A 20057-nucleotide genomic window follows, 5' to 3' on the forward strand; every position below is an offset into this window, starting at 1 on the left:
ATGTTCCAAATCTGGTGATTAGATTTTGAGTTTATTAGGACTGGTAAAGGGAAAAGTATCTAAAATTTGAGGCAGAAAATATAGTATTGAAACTGTCATCACATCTTAGAAGGATGTGCAGGGGGTACAGGGGGTGATATGCTTGGGGCAGACATTAGACAAGGCACAGAGTTTGGAATGGGAATTTTTAGCATTGATTTTACACATTGATTTCCTGTGTTTTAATATATTAATTATGTAACTCTGCCATGAAAAGTATGCCATTATGCCTGTCTGAGCCATTATATTGTCTTTGAACAAGATTTATGAAACTAAAATGAGTCATTTGCATCCATATTCAATAAACCACATGTACAAGAAGCAAGGCAGGAAGACAAGGAGGAGGGAAGGAAGGAGTGGGGGAGATTTGAGGGATAAAGAGGAGAGAATACCATATGTTTTTAATGCTTATTGAAAACCCATGCACAGCAAAAGGCATTTCATTTACACTTTATTTTGGAATAAAACCAAGCTTTTAATTTTTAATCATTGAAGCAATGAGAAAATATCCTTAGTTGACTTAAACATACATTTTAATAGATATTATCAGTGTTTATTTTCCAGCTCATTTTTGTCAGTCACCATAAGGGTTTGTGAATTAATCTCTAATTTGAAGTCATCAAATATTGAGCCATCAATAGCTCAAAGCTGTTCATAGATTATTATTTTAAAAAGTGAAGTCACTTTCTTTCTACACTCAGATGACTTCCGTGTTCATTCGGTAAACTTTCTCTAAAGGGCTTCCAATTCCAAATGGGGTTTATCATTTACAATGTTAATAGGCTGCAAAGTCAAACGAACTTCCCAGTCAGTTAATTGAAGAGTTAAGGAAATATCTTGCAAAGGCTCTTGCATTTTGTGTTTGTTATTATAGTCTATTGCTGTCTCAGGACCTTAAGAGGGTCAAATAAAATATATATGAGCAAGAATCAAAGGGCATTTAGAACCTGGATCATATCTAGTATAAGTGATAATTAATATCCCTTACAGTACAGCATGCTCATTACCAACTCACGGGAAAAAAATTCTCTGATGAACCAACCTAAGTGAAATACACTCTGGTGTGTAAACGCCGCATTGTGTTTTATGCTGGTTCGCGAGATATTTAGCACCTTAACAAAGCAAATTTAATAGAAGCCATTCTTTTCTCCCGCTTGAGTTCTGGCAATGATATACACTAAGAAATTCTGATACAAAATTATTGTATGTCTACAAACTCATACCAAAAATATCTAGTCCTAAAAGTGCGGCTGGCTATCAAATATTTAAATGTTTAGTATTTCATCTGTGGATCCTTCGAGTTCTTCTCTTTCAGATTCTTTTTTTACTTGTATATGCCATTATTTACTTTGTTAACACAATTTTATGGCTATGGTCTCTGCTTGATAGGCTAAAGGAGACCTAAAATTGAGTATTGACCATCTGCAACGTGGTGGTAATGCTGCCACAGGCTCGCAATGGAAGAAAAGGGAGAATATCTGAGAAGGTGCGATGTGGGTATTTCTAAGTATATACTTTTTATGTGTTATTTCTGTTGACTGCTCCCACAGTCAACCAAGGGTTGACTTTTGTGCAGAATGGAGATTATTGTCAATTTTGGTGTTTTACACAATATGAATAATTTGGGCACCGAAAAGTCCAGGAAATCCAAGAATTGATTTAAACATGTTTGTTGTAGACTCTCTGCTCGATATTTCTATTCTTCCAGATTTAAAATTTACTTATCAAGATGCCTCAGAGTCTTGCACAATGTTGGAACATATTGAACTCCTAATAGATATTCATAGAATTTACTTTTTAGTTCATGATGAAAAATATAGGTGGTATTTCATTGTCCTACACTTATGGGTCAGTTTGCAAAAATCTCTGTGGTAAGAAGGGGAAAACATATGTGGCTGGTTATAAAAGTTGAAGACATAGACTGGTCTATAAACCAATTGCAGGAAGGTAAAGGTGGAATTAATCCAGTGGTACTCTTGATCCTAGAATGAATAAGAAAGTAATTTCAAAAGCTGTATATATCTTTTTAAAAGCAAAGAACACAGAAAAGCTACTTCTGAACTGCAAAAGGAATTTGGGACTTACGGAGTTGGTCAGTGACTTTTTTGAAACATTAACTTTGTATCATCTTTCTGTCCCTTATATTTGCTTTTAATCTTTAAGGCCCATCGCCTATCTGAAATTTATTTCATCAATGAAACAGTTACCCATGTGTACGTAATCTTACAATTTCATGAATCTGTGAGTCGAAATGATTACCTTCAGTTAGCATTTCTTTAGAGTTGCAAGGTACATTTCATTACCAAGGTCTTGTGACGGTATAGCACATCTTCCCATGCTCACGTCTCCCAGGAATCCCAACATTACCTGAGCACGCAAATTACCTTCATTTCCTAGATGGAAACCTGAAATAGAAACTTGCTCTTAATGAAATTTCATACCTGTGCGCTAACAGCAGATAACCAACAGAGTAGGAAAATAGAAATTTAAGATGCAAATATCCACTCTTCCAAGTTAAGTGAGAAAATGAAATCCTGCCATTATTTATTTTATTAACTAAGGTAAAGAAATAGATTCTTTAAAAGATTGTTAAGCACCTCGTGCACGCCCATGTGACTTCTGTCTGTGGCGCTGGGAACCCTCCGTGACACCTGCACCATCCTTGACACACTGAAAACACATCAAAAAGGAAGTAATGCTCTCTAAAGCGAAACAACTTGAACTAGATCTTGAAGGGTTGCTGTGAATCAGGGAAATATTTCAGGAACAGTCTCTTAGAGAGAAATTGCAGCTCAGGTTAAGACGTAGAATCAGGCAGGGGCTCCTGGGCGGCTCAGTCGGTTAAGGTCAGGTCATGATCTCACGGTTCGTGGGCTCAAGACCCACAGCAGGCTCTGTGTGGACAGCTAGGAGCCTGGAACCTGCTTTGGATTCTGTGTCTGCCTCTCTTTCTCTGCCCCTCCTCTGCTAGCACTCTCTCTCTCAAGAATGAACATTAAAAAAATGAATAAAAAATTAAAAAGACCTAGAATCATGGAGAAGTAAAGCCTGCTGTACACAAGCCCTTCCTTGAGTACTGAGTTTGAATTGGAGACGAAGAGGAGATAAATGGAAAGGAACATGGGGTTCCAATTAGCAGGAACTTTTTAAAAAGGCAGGCCAAGGAGCTAGGTCTTAGGGCATTGGTGAGGACCCTAAGCATAAGAGAAACACACTGAGAAAGGTTCATGGTCACCCTCTTCCACACTCTGTCCCTCCCGCAGCTCCCCAAGGGATAGCTTGAAGCTTCACCTGTGTCTTGCCTCGTCTGAAAAATGGATGCTGGCTCTTCCTAGACTCTGTCTTTCCCATCTTCCTCTCTTGCTCTCCCTGCCATTAACTGTCCCCTGTCTATTTAACCTCTCAACCATGTCTCGTTTTTTTCCTTTTGATTTGACACCCCAAGCTGTTGCTTCACTTTGCTTTCAGGACTTTCTTCAGTGATATTATTTCATGATTATTAGTGGTAGTGGAAATAATGTGTGGTCACTATTTAAAAACCAAACACATGTCAACAAAATGGAACTGCATAATTTAGAAAATGAAAGGTCCCCCATGATCCCACCCATAGATGGCCAATGTAACACGCACTTTTCGAAAGCTCATTGCGTACCAGGCATTCTCTAAGTGCCATGAAAACAAAACCCAATAAGACATTGTTTGTCCTTTGAGGAGTTGGTAAAGTTCAAACAGCTAAATCCCCCTTCACAATGTGGGCATAGCCACTGTGCTATCACTGTTAGCTTGCACCTTGTTCTGGGCACTAACCATCTACTCTGGCCAGTCACCTTCCTGCCTCCCTGGACTGCCCTAGCCCTGCGCATCCTTGCTGACAGTATGAGGGAAGGGATGAGGAAGGAGAATGCTTGCACTAAGAATGAAGAGGTTGAATGAGGCCAGGAAGAGTAAAGCAAACATTTTTAAAAGACAGTTTCTCAGATGATACAAAAACTCAAAAATTATTAAGTCATTTCACCTATCATTTTTTTTTATTAGAGAGAGTGAAAGCATGAGCAGGGGAGAAGTGCAGAGGGAGGGAGGGGAGGAGAGAGAGAGAGAGAAAGAGAGAGAGAATCTCAAGCAGACTCCATGCCCAGCGTAAAGCCCAACATGTGGCTCGACCCCACAACTCTGGGATCATGACTCAAGCTGAAATCAATAGTCAGATGCTCAACTGACTGAGCCACCCAGGCTCCCCCATTTCACCTATCATTGAATGGATTTGCATATATTCTAAGCTTCTTGCTTTCTCAGTGACAGATCTTCCAAGAACTAAAACTTTTTTTATTATTAAAAAAAGAAGAAGAAAGTCCCCTAGGCTAAAATGAAGTCTTCTCAAACCTTGAGAAACAGATTGGCAGCTACACTTAAAAAAGCACCCAGGCAGGAGGTGTACTGGACCCAGCCCACAGGAGACCCTAGGAAATTTTTAATATACACCTATTAGCAATTCAGCCTTCAGACTGTCCTCTGCCTATCTCTACACATGGCTTTTTGGGAGCAACTTCCTCCCTCCCCTGAGCTCCCAACAAGAAAGATCTCAAATGATCATTCATGCTTGTTAATCAAGTAATTGATTACACTTTGATTTTTGCCTTTTATCTCTAACTGTGGAGTGAGTATCTTTGTTCCCCAATCATCCCAGTCTTTGCAAATAGGTGGGGCAGGGAGAAAGTATACTTCTCAGGCTCTACTCTGCGTCTGGAAACTCCTTTCTCCAGAAGAGAAAACCAGAGCTGGCTTGGCTGCCAGAGAGATATTACAGGAACTGCTGGGAATGGAAGAGCCTAAGACCCATATCACGTGCTAGAACCTCTACACCTAAAACCTCTACATTCCCTCTATAACGGCCCCTTCCTCCAACTTCCCAATCACCTACTCCAAGTCTCCCGAGCACATGCTTTATGGTTTTCATTACTAGTACAAATCGACTAAGTCAATGGGGGCACAAATAACCATTAAGTTCTTTTGATGGATTATAATACTCACCAATAGTTACAGATCGGTGCAGCTAGTCTCTTGCTGCTAGGCTATAATGAAGGCAAGTCTCGTAACAATAGAGACTTTTATTAGCAAGTGGGAGTAAAATAGTTTGTTCTGCAAGCTGGATAAAGTCCTAATTCTCCAAAAATGTATATGCTTCTATTACACTGAAGAGGAAGAAAAAAAATTTTTCCTTGACCTTCTTAGAGTTTCTGGTGGGGTCTAAAAACGAAACTGACAAAGAAAGAGTGACAGGAGAAAGAATACAAATTTTATTAAAATCTTACATGTACATGGGAGCCTTCACAAGAGAAGGGCTGAAGAAGTGAGCAAAGCAGGAAATTTTATACCTTTTAGCCGAAGAAACAATAAATTTGTGAAGAATTGACAAGACAAGGGGTTTTGGGCTACAGGTAGTAAATGGAGAAGTAACAAGATTTGTTTATATAGCTTTCCTGGCCCTAAATCCCCTTCTCTGGTGATAAGAATGTCTTCCTCCTGATACAGGGAGATTTATCTCCTGCTTTCAGGAAAGAAAAGCAAATGTGGAGGGGAGATCATCGTGGCTTTCCTGCTTCTGCTGTTTTCTCAGACTTGTTCAGCCTAAAATATTCAATATGCCAAGGTGCCATATTTTGGAGTAATATGTCCTGAACCCCATCAACACCCTGCATGACAGTTTTACTCAGAACACACATGATAACAATCTAAAGTAGGGGTTCTCAAACTTTTGGGGGCTCAGGAACTCTTCACACTCTTAAAATTTATTGAAGACTCCAAAGAGAATTTGTTTTTGTATTTTCTATCTATAGGTATTTATTGTATTGGAAAATAAAACTGAGAACTTTAAAAAATTAAAACACATTCCATTAGCTTTCAGAGCAATGATATTTTCACATATCATGCGGTTCTGGAAAACTCCACTGTACACATTTAAGGGAACCAGAGTGAGAAAAGCCACCTTTCTAACCTTATTCTTAGAAAAATGATTTGAGAGGGGCGCCTGGGTGGCTCAGTCGGTTGAGTGTCCGACTTCAGCTCAGGTCATGATCTCACGGTTTGTGAGTTCAAGCCCTGCGTCGGGCTCTGTGCTGACAGCTCAGGGCCTGGAGCCTGCTTTGGATTCTGTGTCTCCCTCTCTCTCTGCTCCTCCCCTACTCGCACTCTGTCTCTCTCTGAAAAATAAATAAAGGTTAGAAAAAAAAAAAGATTTGAGCTTGAAACCTGTTTCAGGTCTTGGGGGCTCCTGGAGGTCCTGACAACATACTTTCAGAATCACTGATCTGGAGTCAGGATTCAGTTATGATAAAAGGTTGCATCTAGAACCCTCTGAACCAACGTCTGGATGTAGAACGATTTGGGAATAAAATCTCAGGCCCCATCCTTGAGGGTGAAAGATGAATAAAGAAATAAAAAGGACCCCAGCACTTTTAAGTTAAATCTGTTCATACACGTGTAGAGATAACTCCAAACCACTGAACCCAATCCTCTTGTCTTAAACACTATGGATGTCACAAGTGACAGCCCATCTCTCACCCATTTTGCTTTTAGAAAGCCACTGATATTAACAATGGAAAGGGTCCTGGGTGGCTCAGTCAGTTAAGCAGCTGACTTCAGCTCAGGTCTTGATCTGGCGGTTTGTGGGTTCGAGCCCTGCATCAGGCTCTGTGCTGATGGCTCGGAGCCTGGAGCCTGCTTCCGGTTCTGTGTCTCCCTCTCTCTCTGCCCCTCCCCCGCCCATGCTCTGTCTCTCTCTCTCTCTCTCTCTCTCTCTCTCCCTGTTAACAATAAATTAAAAAATTTTTTTTAATTTTTTAAAAAAATAAATAAACAATGGAAGATCCTTTCTAATATCATTATACTAATTAGCAAAATCTCTGTTGTTGCTGAGAGTTTAAAAAAGCAAAAAGGTGAAGGTCGCACTTCTACTGCCTATCACTTCCCACTGAATTATTTTGGAGCAGATCCCAGACATACCATTTCATCTGTAAATGTTTCAGCACTTACCCCTAAAAGAGTCTTTTTTTTTATTTAAAAAAAAATTTTTTTTTTTCAACGTTTATTTATTTTTGGGACAGAGAGAGACAGAGCATGAACGGGGGAGGGGCAGAGAGAGAGAGGGAGACACAGAATCGGAAACAGGCTCCAGGCTCCGAGCCATCAGCCCAGAGCCCGACGCGGGGCTCGAACTCCCGGACCGCGAGATCGTGACCTGGCTGAAGTCGGACGCTTAACCGACTGCGCCACCCAGGCGCCCCTAAAAGAGTCTTTTTTAATCTTAATTTAATTTCAATGCCATCATCACAGCAAAAAAAAAAAAAAAAAAAAAATTAACATGAATTTCTCTTTTTTTTTTTAAATGTTTATTTATTTTTGAGAGAGAGAGAATGTGCACATGAGCAGGAAGGGGGCCGAGAGACAGGGAGACAGAGTATTGGAAGCAGGCTCCACACTGACAGCACAGAGCCTAGCATGGGAATCGAACCCACGAACCGTGAGATCATGACCTGGGCCGAAGTTGGACCCAGGCACCACTAACATTAATTTCTTAACGTTATCAAATACTCAGTTGGTGTTAAAACTTTCCTAGTCATTTCATTTTTTTCATATTAGGATCCAAATAAGGTCCACACATTACAATTGGTTAATATGTCTTAAGTCACTTTTAATCTTTAAATTCCTCTCCCTCCCTGCCCCCCGATCCTTGTGATTTCTTTATTGAAAAAAACCAGACCGTTTGTCTCTATTATTCTCCATATTCTGGATTTAGCGGATTGCATCCCTCTGGTGTTATTTGACAAGGTTTTCTGCCTCATATGTCCTGTGTATGGATCATTTGATTAGCGAGGTTTTTTGGCAAGAACATTTGATAGATGGTATTGTGTACTTCTCATTGGATCCTTTTAGGAGGCACATGAGCTCTGTAGCCCTTTTTTGTGATAAGCGGGCTGTTAAGTTTGCATTGAGAAATAATACTTATTGAATTAAACCTCTGAGATTGCTGGAATTTTCTGCTATAGAAGTCATGTTACTCATCATTATTAATACATCTATAATAAAACCACTTTGTCCAGGAGGAAATATTATAAATTAGTTACAGCCATGAAGACAATCATTTTTGACATGATCAATTTTCAATAATATTTTTACAATGTAACCCCTTTACCTGAAAATAAAAACCCACAATTACTTCTACTATTATTTTTTTCTCTGATACTAAAATTTCTGAGAGAACTATGTGACTGGAACAGGCTCTGTTGAACAGCCGGATCACCAACCAACCATGCGAGGTAACAAAAATTTGTTTCCTGTCTCTACATTCCATTAAGAACTCTTTTGTTTAAACAGTAACAATTACTCCCTGTTCAATAATAGACTGTCTTGATAACATCATCAGGTATTGATGGTTTGACAAAGCTCTCTTAAGCAAAGCAAACTTTGTAAAAGCCACAATCAAAACCTCAAAGATTATGATCATCTAGAGTCCCCAGATTCTCAAAAGAGGAAGATTCACAGCAAAAGGAAAAAAAAATGGAAAAAAAAATTGCTGAAGAGCGTTCCTTTACAAGGTGGACCTTCCTCGTTAAACCTTCATTCCTGCACCATCGAAAAGTCATTCAACAACCCTACAGCTGAGCTAGTAAAAAGTTGCTCAGTAAATGAAAATGTAACTATTTACTAGGAGACTTCCTTCTGCACAGAGAACAAAACTGGATAATAGTTCTTAAATGGTCTAGAAAAGAGGATTTGGGCTCATGTGCCTTTATAAAAGTGTTTGCTGCTCTTTGGTTTCATGATTAATTTGGCCAGAAATGGTGTGATGGCAACCTCTGCTGTTAGCTCTGCTGGTATTAATCATCTCCAAGGTGATTCAGTTTCTATGGCAACTATAATATTTATTTTTACGCCACAGCCCCGGCTGGTCTCTAATGGTTGGGAGGGCTGAATAATCCTGAAATGTTAAGTTTCAGTCATAAATTTCTCATTGCTGATGTTAGGAAACTGGTTCCCTACTTCCAGGCGTTAATATGAATCCGTATTCAGACAGTTGAATTAGAAAGGTGTTCGGAGCCAATCCTGTCCTTTGGTTCCAGGTTACCAGGCTTTAAGGTCCAAATGGCTTTTGCTGACTAAAGGAGCTCCTGGTATTTGCATCCAAATTTTCATAATAATTTTAAACATATATAATGTATTACTACCATATTTATGTGGAAATAGACTGATGCGGTCTAGCTATAATTCCTCCAAGGAAAAAGAAAATAAATATTAAATATGACTTTATGTATTCTCCAAACCAGAGATATCAATCAAGACCAAGTGACAATGAATTAAAGTTTCCGAATTTCTCCAAAATTAACAATATTCAAGGGTGAATTGTAAATGAGAAGTCTCCAACCTTTCCTGTCCTCATCAGAAGTAAAAAGTATTGTACCAGGTATAAGATTTTCCTACAAAGTCTCCTGAACGATAAAAATGAGCAGGCTGTCTTACACCTTAGTAGATTTAAATGTGGAAGAAAGCCTTTTCTGAAATATGGCCTGAGGCAAAACTACAGGTTCTCCGTCCTTTGGATTAATAGTGTTTGTATTCCTGTCACGTTTCTTCAAGTTCTTTCCATCCTGCATGTCTTCTAAAATATCCAACTGACCTATTAGGTTAATAAATTTATGCTAGCTCTCCTAGACTTAAAAAAAAAAAATGCCATGTAGGCATCTTCCATCATCACGATGCACAAAATTGGCCGCATCTTTTTCCATTGCCAAGGGTTAGAATGGTACCACAGAATACAACACTGTCCTCTTAAAAACCCGCTTTTAGCATCCCTGGGACAGGAGCAGGGAAAGCCGAGAGCAGGGATAGAGCTGAGAAAGTGTGAGGACAGAGAGCGAAGTCACCATTTGCAGCTTGGCCATTTAGAAGGGCCACACAGCTGTGGGCACTGGGGACTCCTACCCTGCTCTCTGATGACAGCTGCCCCACAAAGTTTGCAAGTGTTGACATCTGATGCCTGCTGGTTGCAGAGACAAACTTTAGGGAAGCCGGGCACCCAGGAGGAGAACGTCACCCTCCATGTGCTGAGGACACACTGCAAGAGGAGGGAAGGAGAAACCTTATTTCTAGTCAAAGGGCCGGTTTAAACAAAGAACAATCTCAGGATGCACCTATCCAAACTTTTGAACCTTTTCTACTTTATTCCTTAATTCAGACACAGTGAGTATCTCCAGATGTGACAATAACTAATCACCCAGACTGAATCCCCATCCTGACTCTTCCTCCAAAATTTGAAAGTCAGCAATTAAGTCTTCTATGTATTTCTCTCAATTCTTCCAATATAAAGCGGTTGAGGGGCAAGGACATAAAAACACTACCAGCATTGGGACACAGTAATTAGGTATGCTTCTCTGTCACATTTTTGTGCTCGTAATGAGGAAAATCCCCATCGAATCTCAGACTGGTTTCAAAGTCCACTGTCATCATGATCATTTCAACTAGACATCCGTGTAATTAGCTCAGTTCTCTTAAGGGGAGCACTTTATCTTTGAGGTGGCTATTCAGAGAGTGGACACTCCCCCAGGGGAAGACATTAAAATAAATAATGTCTAAATTATTCATAATTTATAATAAATTTATTTATAATAGTGTATTTTATTTAAAATAAAATTTCTTTAAGCTTGTTCATTTATAATAAATTGATGTGATTCTTTAAGACCAAATTATTTTCTGAAAGCAAGCTATAGAGTCTGGGTTCCTGATGGTGACTGCTCTCTACTGAGTGAATGCAAATCTGGGTTTCCTGACAGCTCTCTCTCTTTCTCTCTTTCTTGGTGGAGAGCGAGTCATTTCCTGCGGTTCCTTTATTTCCAAGTTCCATTTCCTTTATCCCCCTTCAAGCATTTTTCTCATTGTGTAACAGCTATTTAGTTCTCTGTCCCCACAACAGGGGCACGAAGACACTTCTTGGTTGTTGGTGTGGAGCGCTTACAAGGTACAGGATGCAACAGTCTTGGAATGAAAGCCTCACCCTCTCCACTGACTTGCCCCCTGCACAGGAAGAAGAGGTGTTAAGTGACCCAGTTAGAGCCAGGTTCTCCCCCGGAATGAATATAAGTGCACCAGCCTGAAGCAGCGAGGCCCTGAAGTAAGTACAAGAAAAGCTCGCGATCACAGCATCTTAGGTTTGCAGGTGGCTTACAGGATGACCTTGAGCAGAAAGAAAGAAAAGGTGGCTCTGTTCTCCAGTAGCTCTGTCTGTGGCCAGGCCTCAGGCCAAGTGCCGGCTCTCTTGAGGGCATGTCCTACTGTAGGGGCGTGATATGCTTTGAGGACAAAGATAGCTCAATTTTACGTTCTGAAAGACATTTTCTGCGCGACTTCAGGAACTTGAATTTGGGAGGGAGGGGCGCAAATAGGATACCGGGTAATACAGTGTCCTGGTAACTGTAAAGGTCACATTGTTATTGCCTGAGGTCCTGCCTCCAGAGGCATCATGTTTTTGAGACCAAATGAGAAGGGAGAGCAAAAACAAAGTCGTTAAAAGGCATCATGGGGCGCCTGGGTGGCTCAGTTGGTTGGGTGTCCCACTTCGGCTCAGGTCATGATCTTGTGGTTCACGAGTTCGAGCCCCGTGTCGGGCTCTGTGCTGACGGCTCGGAGCCTGAAGCCTGCTTCTGATTCTGTGTCTCCCTCTCTCTCTGACCCTGCCCCCATTCATGCTCTGTCTCTCTCTGTCTCAAAAATAAATAAAACATTAAAAAAAATTTTTTTTTAAATAAAAAAAAAAGAATTTCTCAGGACATTCATCAAACACTCAGATGTTATCATCCCAGTAAATATGTAATGGCCTCTAGGACCGTGTAGTTTAATGAACATACTAGGTGTTTTTGCTACAGGGTTAGAATAATATTTTGAGAGAAACTGCGGCAGACACATTCTCTATTGGAGATGAATTTGCCCCCCAGAGACAATGCCTGAAGGTGTTTTTAATTGTCACAATTTGGTGGTGGTCGTGGGGGCAGAGGTCAAAGATGCCACTGGATGTGCTACAATGCACAGGACTGCCCCCCACCCCCGCCCCAATGAGAGAGAATCTCCTGATTCCAAATGACAATGGTGTTAAGGTTGACAAAACCTTCCCTATAGTCATAACTGACCTCTTCAGATGTGGGTCAAAAACTAAGAACATTCTGCCTTTAGGTTTATTTTTGAGAGAGATGCGGGGGAAGGACGAGATGGAGGGGGACAGAGGATCCCAAGCAGGCTCCATACTGTCAGTGCAGAGGCCCATGTGGGGCTCAAACCCACGAACTGTGAGATGGTGACCTGAGCCAAAGTCGGACACTCAACAGACTGAGCCGTCCAGGCGCCCTTCTGCCTTTAGATTGCAGTCAAGCCTGTGCATGGCCCCTGCTCCCCACTCACCCCAACCCGCAGCCACTCTGTCTCAAGAGTTTACTATGGAGCATTTTGACAACCTGGGTACAAAGATGCAGGATGGAAAATGCTGGCTCACAGCTGACCCTTTGGAGGCAATTTGTTCACAGGCTTGAAGGCCGACTGGCTGCCACGTGGCCACTCCTGAGTCACCACTGCATTTGGCAGACACACTGGTGCTGGAGAGATTTCTCTGTGGATTTCAATTCCACTTGCAGTTCAGAAACAGTGGAGTTGGAATCAAAGTAGATGATAGAAAAGCACGGTTAAACTAGAAAGCTGTGGAGGCTCTGCTGACCAATTATGTATGTCTCATTCCAACTCAACAATTCAACAAATGGTTCTGTGCCAGGCAAAGTGTAAGACACAGGGAAGGAGTCAAAATTGGATGAAACATTCTCTTCCTCAAGGAGCCACAGCCTCAGCTGTCTCCACCTTCCTCCTCTCTGCTGTGTACGTACTTCCTCCTCGCCTGCCTACAAGCCCTTCCTTATGAGCGACTTCTATTTATTGGCTGCTTAGGACCTGCAAAGCTAAAAGGCCCCAAAGAGACCAATCTAGAAGTCCCAGAAGAGGCAACAGAACAATATCCCTCTGTATAGGAAGATTCTGTTAATTTATCACTTACAAGGTAACAGCCTTCAACGGGGCTATTAGATACTGCATTTCTGTATACAAGAACGGTGTCAGTTAATGCCTGTAATTTGTAGAAAGCATCTCTCCACAGATGAGGTTACTCTGCTCGTTCAGATGTAATAACCATAGGACTGGAGTTTGCCTAGAGAAAAAATGCAAAAGACGTTGGAGTAACATACTGGAGTCAGAGTAGCCAGGTGGCCTCTGAAGAGCCAAGAAGCCAGGTCATGGTCAGAATACACAGAAACTCAGTGGGGTGTTTACCCAAGAAACAAAAATTACTCAATGAACACCATCCACTCTCCTTTTACTCCTATCAGTTAATCTCCTTTGCAAACTTAAAAGCAACTTCATGTTTCCGTACTCTAAGTACAGGATGGAAGTTATCTTTCCAGAAGAGCCGAAATTTCCATCAACTGATGAATGGATTAAGATGTGGTGTATACACACACACACACACACACACACACACACACACACCATGGAATACTACTCGGTAATGAAAAAGAATGAAATCTTGCCATTTGCCAACACAGTGGATGGAATTGGAGGGTATTATGCTGAGCGAAATGAGTCAGTCACAGAAAAACAGATATCATATGTAGACTTTGAGAAACTCAAAGATAAACATAGGGGAAGGGAAGGAAAAATAAGATAAAAACAGAGAAGGAAGCAAACCGTAAGAGACTCTTAAATACAGAGAACAAACTGAGGGTTGCTGGAGGGGAGGTGGGTGGGGGGCGGGTTAAATGGGTGATGGGTATCAAGGAGGGCACTTTTTGGGATGAGCACCTGGTGTCATATGCAAGAGATGAATTACTGGGTTCTACTCTGAAGGCAAGACTACACTGTATGTTAACTAACAAGAATATAAATTTTAAAAAATGCAGATTCTAACAGTAAAAAAATAAAATAAAAAGAGGTAAGAATAAAGGAAAAAAAGAAGTTCCCTTCCCAGGGCAAGAGAGGTGGTCTGGAACTGGCACCCAGGAAGCTTAAACAGTGGGCAATATTCTTTTTCTTAAGCTGGGTGGTGGGTATATGATGCATTATCATGATCAACTTTTAAAGAAATGTTATTTGCATTCCTTGGGATATCTAAAATATTTCAGTATAACGAAAAACAAAAGTTCCCAAAGTAATTCTTATGATCAACCACACGTGCATTTAGTTCTGTTTCCCAGGCTTTCGTTGTTCTTCGTGCTTCCTCCAAACTCCTGTCCTTCCTATTACCTCCTATTCCCCTTCTCCCGAACTCCTCTCTCCCACTTTCTCGATCCCGTATCTCCACCTGCTACTTCCTCCCACGGCCTCCCCTTCCCTTCTGGCTCTGTGTCCCATTTCTGCAGAACCTCCCACTCTTCCCTCCCACAGCCCGGGCATCTGTGAGGAGGGTGGGGTGCTGGTGTGAGCAGGCAGTCAGGTTAATTCTAGACCAAAGCTTCGCTTTAAGATTGTCCACGTGGTCCCTAAATCCTCAGTGTTTTCACGGTCATACTTCTTTCAAAGTGTTCCTTCCCTAATTTTCTGCACCAAGGATCTGAGACTATTTCCAAAGATGCACAGAATATAGAAAAATTGAATAAATAGGGCAAGAGAATCAGAACAAACATCCCACCCCTTTGTTGGGCTGTGCTTGTATTAAATTGTTCTACTACCAACTGACTTACACTATGCTTCCTACAATCCCATCCTTGAGCGGTTCCTGGTTGGAATTGGCTGGAAGAGAACCTTGGGCAAGATCTGGAAGGCAGAATGAGGCAGCAACTCCCTCTCCACAGATCGTGGGGCCAGATGTGCCAGCAGGGGCCAGTTTTCAGCCATTCCTCCCGACTTCTCACCCTGCTGACCCTGCAGTCCCAAGCCGTAAACCCAGACACAGAGCTATGGACCCATACACTTCTCCGGTAGGCTTCTCCACCAGCTCCCCCTTGGTGACCCCTTCTGTGCCTGCATGAGTTTTCCTTCTCAAAGGGCCTGGTCAGGCACCCCATGGATCTTCCACCTCCCCTGTGAGGCCATCAGTTCCTCAGGGCATTCCCCCACCCACCCCAAACTGTGAAGGGTCTAATTCCTGTAATAAAGCTATTGGCGCATAATTCTTGGAGGCTCCTGAACTGATACAGTGAGAACAGTGTTCAAAACCAAAGTATGCAAATCAGACGTTCTCTTTGGTACTTCTCTTTGGTACTGTGAGTATCACCGAGGTAATCTAGTCCACCAACCTCATTTAACAGATGCTGAAACTAAAGCCCAGAGACATTAAGTCAAGATCACCATCGAAGCCATACAGCTGCATTGGCAGACATGGGAATAGGTCCCAGCTTATTTACTTGGTTGATTTTTTATTTAACAATGACTAGAGCCGTATTTTAAATTATTGACTTTAAATCAGTTTGCTTTAGGAAAAAAAAAAAAAAAAAAAAAGGAAGGAAGGATGGGGGCACCTGGGTGGCTCAGTAGGTTAAGCATCCAGCTCTTGATTTCGGCTCATGTCACGATCATGTAGTTTGTGAGATCGGGCCCTATGTGGGGCTCTACACTGACAGCACAGAGTCTGCTTGGGATTCTCTCTCTCCCTCTCTCTCTGCCCCTCCCCCACTCACTCTCTCGCTTTCTCTCTGTTTCTCAAATAAACTTTTTTAAAAAAGGATGTGTCAAAGCAGTGATTAGTACTTTGACACTGCTTGGAGCATTATTTTAATAAAATAGAGAACAATTATGATTATTTAGTTTAATATCCCACAGAAAGCTAGATGGCATATCACATAGGTACTGAATTTCACTTTCCTGAAAAAAAAATCAATACAAAAGTGTTTTAGAATAAAAAATTTATGAGTGTATGACAACCTCAAAGTTGATCCGGAATCTAAAGTTACTATGGCAACATTACTTAGCAAAATTATGTGTATTAATTTTGTGGTTCACTGCAGACATTAGCATCTTTGGCATTTAAAAATAAACATTCATCTCAAGATGTTCCTATTTATATGTTTAACAAGTGGTCCATGGAGTATATTCTAGCCGTCATTAAGACAGACACACAGACTCTGGAATTTCCTCACTTCCAGATTAGAAATGTTCCCCCTTAAAATCAAATTTGCATTTATAAAAAGTATAAATAGAATGTGTGTTGATTGAAACAGCAGTGGCGGCATAGAATTATGTTCTGGGGATGAAAGGAAAGCCTGAGGTTGTGCAGCTCCCTGGGCAAGGCCCCTGGGGAAGGGCGCAGCTCTCTACGCTGCCCACCTACTGTCTCGTGGGGCTGACCGTCCAGCAGCTCGGGGTAGGAGAAGGTGCTCTGGACACCAGCGCCTCTTCGACAATGGCTGACTGGGTAACCCTGAGAATATCACGTCGCCACTACCCCCCACCTGCGAAAAAAGAGAGTAAATCTGGATAAAATCTGAAGCGTTTTTAGCAACCAACTGAAGCACTTGGTAAATCCCATTTTTTATAGTGCAAGATATATAATAATGGTATAAATACAATTTAATTAGGGATAGTGCACTGGTATAGATAGACTCTACTTTTTCTTAAATCACAGAATTGTAATTCTGACAGATTTCGAGATACTGTGGCAATCTTTATAAAAAATTAACTTTTGGGAGGCATCCACAATGCAGGCAGAGTAGCCTTCGGCATGAGACAAACTTAGCTCCGTCTCAGATAATGAAGATTTCTTTCGGTTCAAGAGCCCAGAGTTCCCTCTAAGGCACTTCTGGGGCATGCTGGTGCAGATGCTGTGGGTTATCCCCACATCTGTTCACAACCCCCGCCTTCCTTCTTTTCCTCCACTACGAGAATCCAGAAAGCTACCACACTCACCTTCCCAGGCTTTTTTTTTTTTTTTAATGTTTACTATTTATTTATTTGGGGGGAGGGGGCAGAGAGAGGGAGAGACACAAAACCCAAAGCAGGCTCCAGGCTCTGAGCTGTCAATGCATAGCCTGTCACGTGGCTTGAACTCACTAACTGTGAGATCACGACCTGAGCTGAAGTTGGTTGCTTAATCAACTGAGCCCCCCAGGAGCCCCCTGCACCCCCAGGCTTTTTGGTATCTGGGCTGACAACATGACCCAGTCTGGCCAGTGATATTGAGGCAGGAGTCCCTGAGAAGAGCACTGGGAACACATTATAGAAAAGGCACAAAGGCTGGAACCTCGTCTGTCCTTTGGCTCACTTCCTTCCCCTTGCAACATGGACTCAACACTGAGAGGTGCAGTGGCCCTCTTGCCACCATGAGGCCAAGGCCACCTGCTAAGGAAGGGGAAGTAGCGAGTAGGAATCTGGGCCTCAATGGCATCTCTCTGAGCTATTGGCCAGCTTAACAAGCACCAGACTCCTCGTTGGGGAGGACAGATTCCTGATTGGTTTAAGCTTTGGGTGTCTGTCCTATTGCTTGTAGCCAAATAGTCTAACTCATACACACGAAGTCTGTGAACAGTGTTAAAACAGGGCTCTTACTTGCACAGCTTAAAGTGGAAAAGGGGACAAGTAAGTTTAGATCACCATGCCTCAGCGCCATTATTCAAGCAGCAGATTTTATATACCTAGAGTGAGAGCAAGAACAGTCACAAACAGAACTGCAGAGTGAATGCGGCTGCTTTGTAGCAAAAGCAAGGTAAAGCCACAAAGCCACGGAGGGTGGTGGGGCAAAACAAGGACATGGCTCCTCCTGGGAGTGGTGGGCACGTCCTTCCCTCCTCTTCCTTCCCTTCCTTGCACACAGCACGGAAAAACAGCAGAACAATTGGAGGAACATGTGTTTTTAAAGTTGTTGGTTAAAGGGCTTCTGGGTGGCTCAACTGATTAAGTGTCTGACTTCAGCTCAGGTCATGATCTCACAGTTTGTGAGTTCGAGCCCCGTGTCAGGCTCTGTGCTGACAGCTCAGAGCCTGGAACCTTCTTCAGATTCTGTGTCTTCCTCTCTCTCTGCCCCTCTCCTGCTCACTTTCTCTCTCTCTCTCAAAATAAACGTTAAAAGAAATAAAAAATAATAAAAAAATAAAATAAAAATTTTTGGTTAAAAGCAAGTACAAGTTTTGAAATGTTTGATAATAATTGCTCCCCTCTATTCATCACTTCTTGTTAGTGTGTGGGACAATTCTTAACTCTGCACATGCTCAACAGCACACATGACTTCCAGTCTTTGTGACTTTTGCCGGTCAGACAGGAGATTGGATTTATAGCACTTTGGATTTTTACTGACTACAGTATGCTGAATAATGGCACCCCAAAGATGTCTACACCCTAATTCTCAGAACCTATGAACATGTTACCTTACTTGGTAAAGGAAACTTTGCAGATGTGATTAAATATCTTGGATGAAGGGTCTTGGGATGGATTACTTCCTAGATAGGTTATCTGCATGAGCCCAATGTAATAAGGGTCTTTACAATAAAGAGACAAGAGGGTCAAAGTCAGAAAAAAAGCCACATGACAACAGAGGTAAGGAAAGAGATTGGAAGATCCCTATGCTTCTGGCTTTAAAGAGGAAGAATGGGGTCATGAGCCAAGGAGTACAGACATCCTCAAGAAGCTAGAAAAGGCATGCAAATGTATTCTGTCCTCTGGAGCCCCCAGAAGAAATAGAAATATGACAGCACCTTGAATTTAAGACCTCTTACCTTCAGAACTATAAGATGATAAATTTGTGTTGTTTGAAGCCACTGAGTTTGTGGGAATTTCTTACAGTAACAGTGGGAAACAAATACACAAAACTTTTTCCCTTCTGAAAACTTAATCTGAATGATGCCAAGCTAGCAATTCCAAGCAATGTCCGGGGTTGACCCTAGAGAGCTTTATTTTTTTATTTTTTAGATTAGGAAATATTTAATGTAAAGGTTTTTAGAGTTTTGTTTTCTAGCTTTACTGAGACATTATTCACATATAACATAAGTAAGTTTAGGGCATACATTGTGATGAATAAATACAAGTATACACTGCAATATGATTACCACAATAAAGTTAGTTAATACCTCTATGCCCTCACATAATTACGATTTGTGGTGTGTGTGTGTGTGTGTGTGTGTGTGTGTGTGTGGTGATAACATTTATGATCTACTCTCTTAACCTTCAAGTATAGAATGCCGCATTGATTGTAATTACCATGCTGTGCATTAGACACCCAGATTTTATTTATGTTACAGCTGGGAGTTTGCACCTTTTGACCAACATCTGCACGTTTCCCCACCCCCATCCCCAACCCCCAGCCTCCACAATTCTATTGTCTATTTCTAGGAGTTCCGCTTTTTTTAGATTCAACACATAAGTGAGAACATACAGTATTTATCTTTTTCTGTCTGACTTATTTCACTTAGCATAACACCCTCATTGTCCATCATTGTTGTTGCCAAAGGCAGGATTTCTTTCTTTTTTATGGCTGAATAATGCTCCATTGTATATGTACACACCATATTTTCTTTATCCATTCATCCATCAATGGACATTTTGGAGGTTTCAAGTAAGACCCAGGCAGGTTTGTTTCGGAGGACTTCTTGTCCCTGTACCCGACTCTCCTCCACAGATGCCCCAGGCCACCCTGCCCTGTCTCTCCTTGTCCTGGGCCTCTCCTGCTCCGCTCTTGACACATGTTCTCTGTCCTATTTCCTCAGGAACATGGGCTACTTCTCGTGCACCTTAGTTCATAAATGAACTTGTCAATATAAAGTAAGGTTTAGGAGGCCCGGCCCTGGAGTAGGGCTGTAGGATTTGGCTACTTACTGTTCATGTGGTCTTATACAAACTCAGCTGGGCAGAGTAATAACTATCTGCATTTACAGAATAGGAGTAAGAGCAAATGTCCTCTTGGGACAGGGTCGGGATCTGAATATTTGTGGAGTGGTCAGCATGGACACACAGTAACAATGACAAACTTTAATAATGAATGCTGATGACTTGACATTATTTTATTCAAGTCATTT

This window comes from Lynx canadensis, chromosome B2 (genome assembly GCF_007474595.2).
Source record: "Lynx canadensis isolate LIC74 chromosome B2, mLynCan4.pri.v2, whole genome shotgun sequence".
Lineage (NCBI taxonomy): Eukaryota > Metazoa > Chordata > Mammalia > Carnivora > Felidae > Lynx > Lynx canadensis.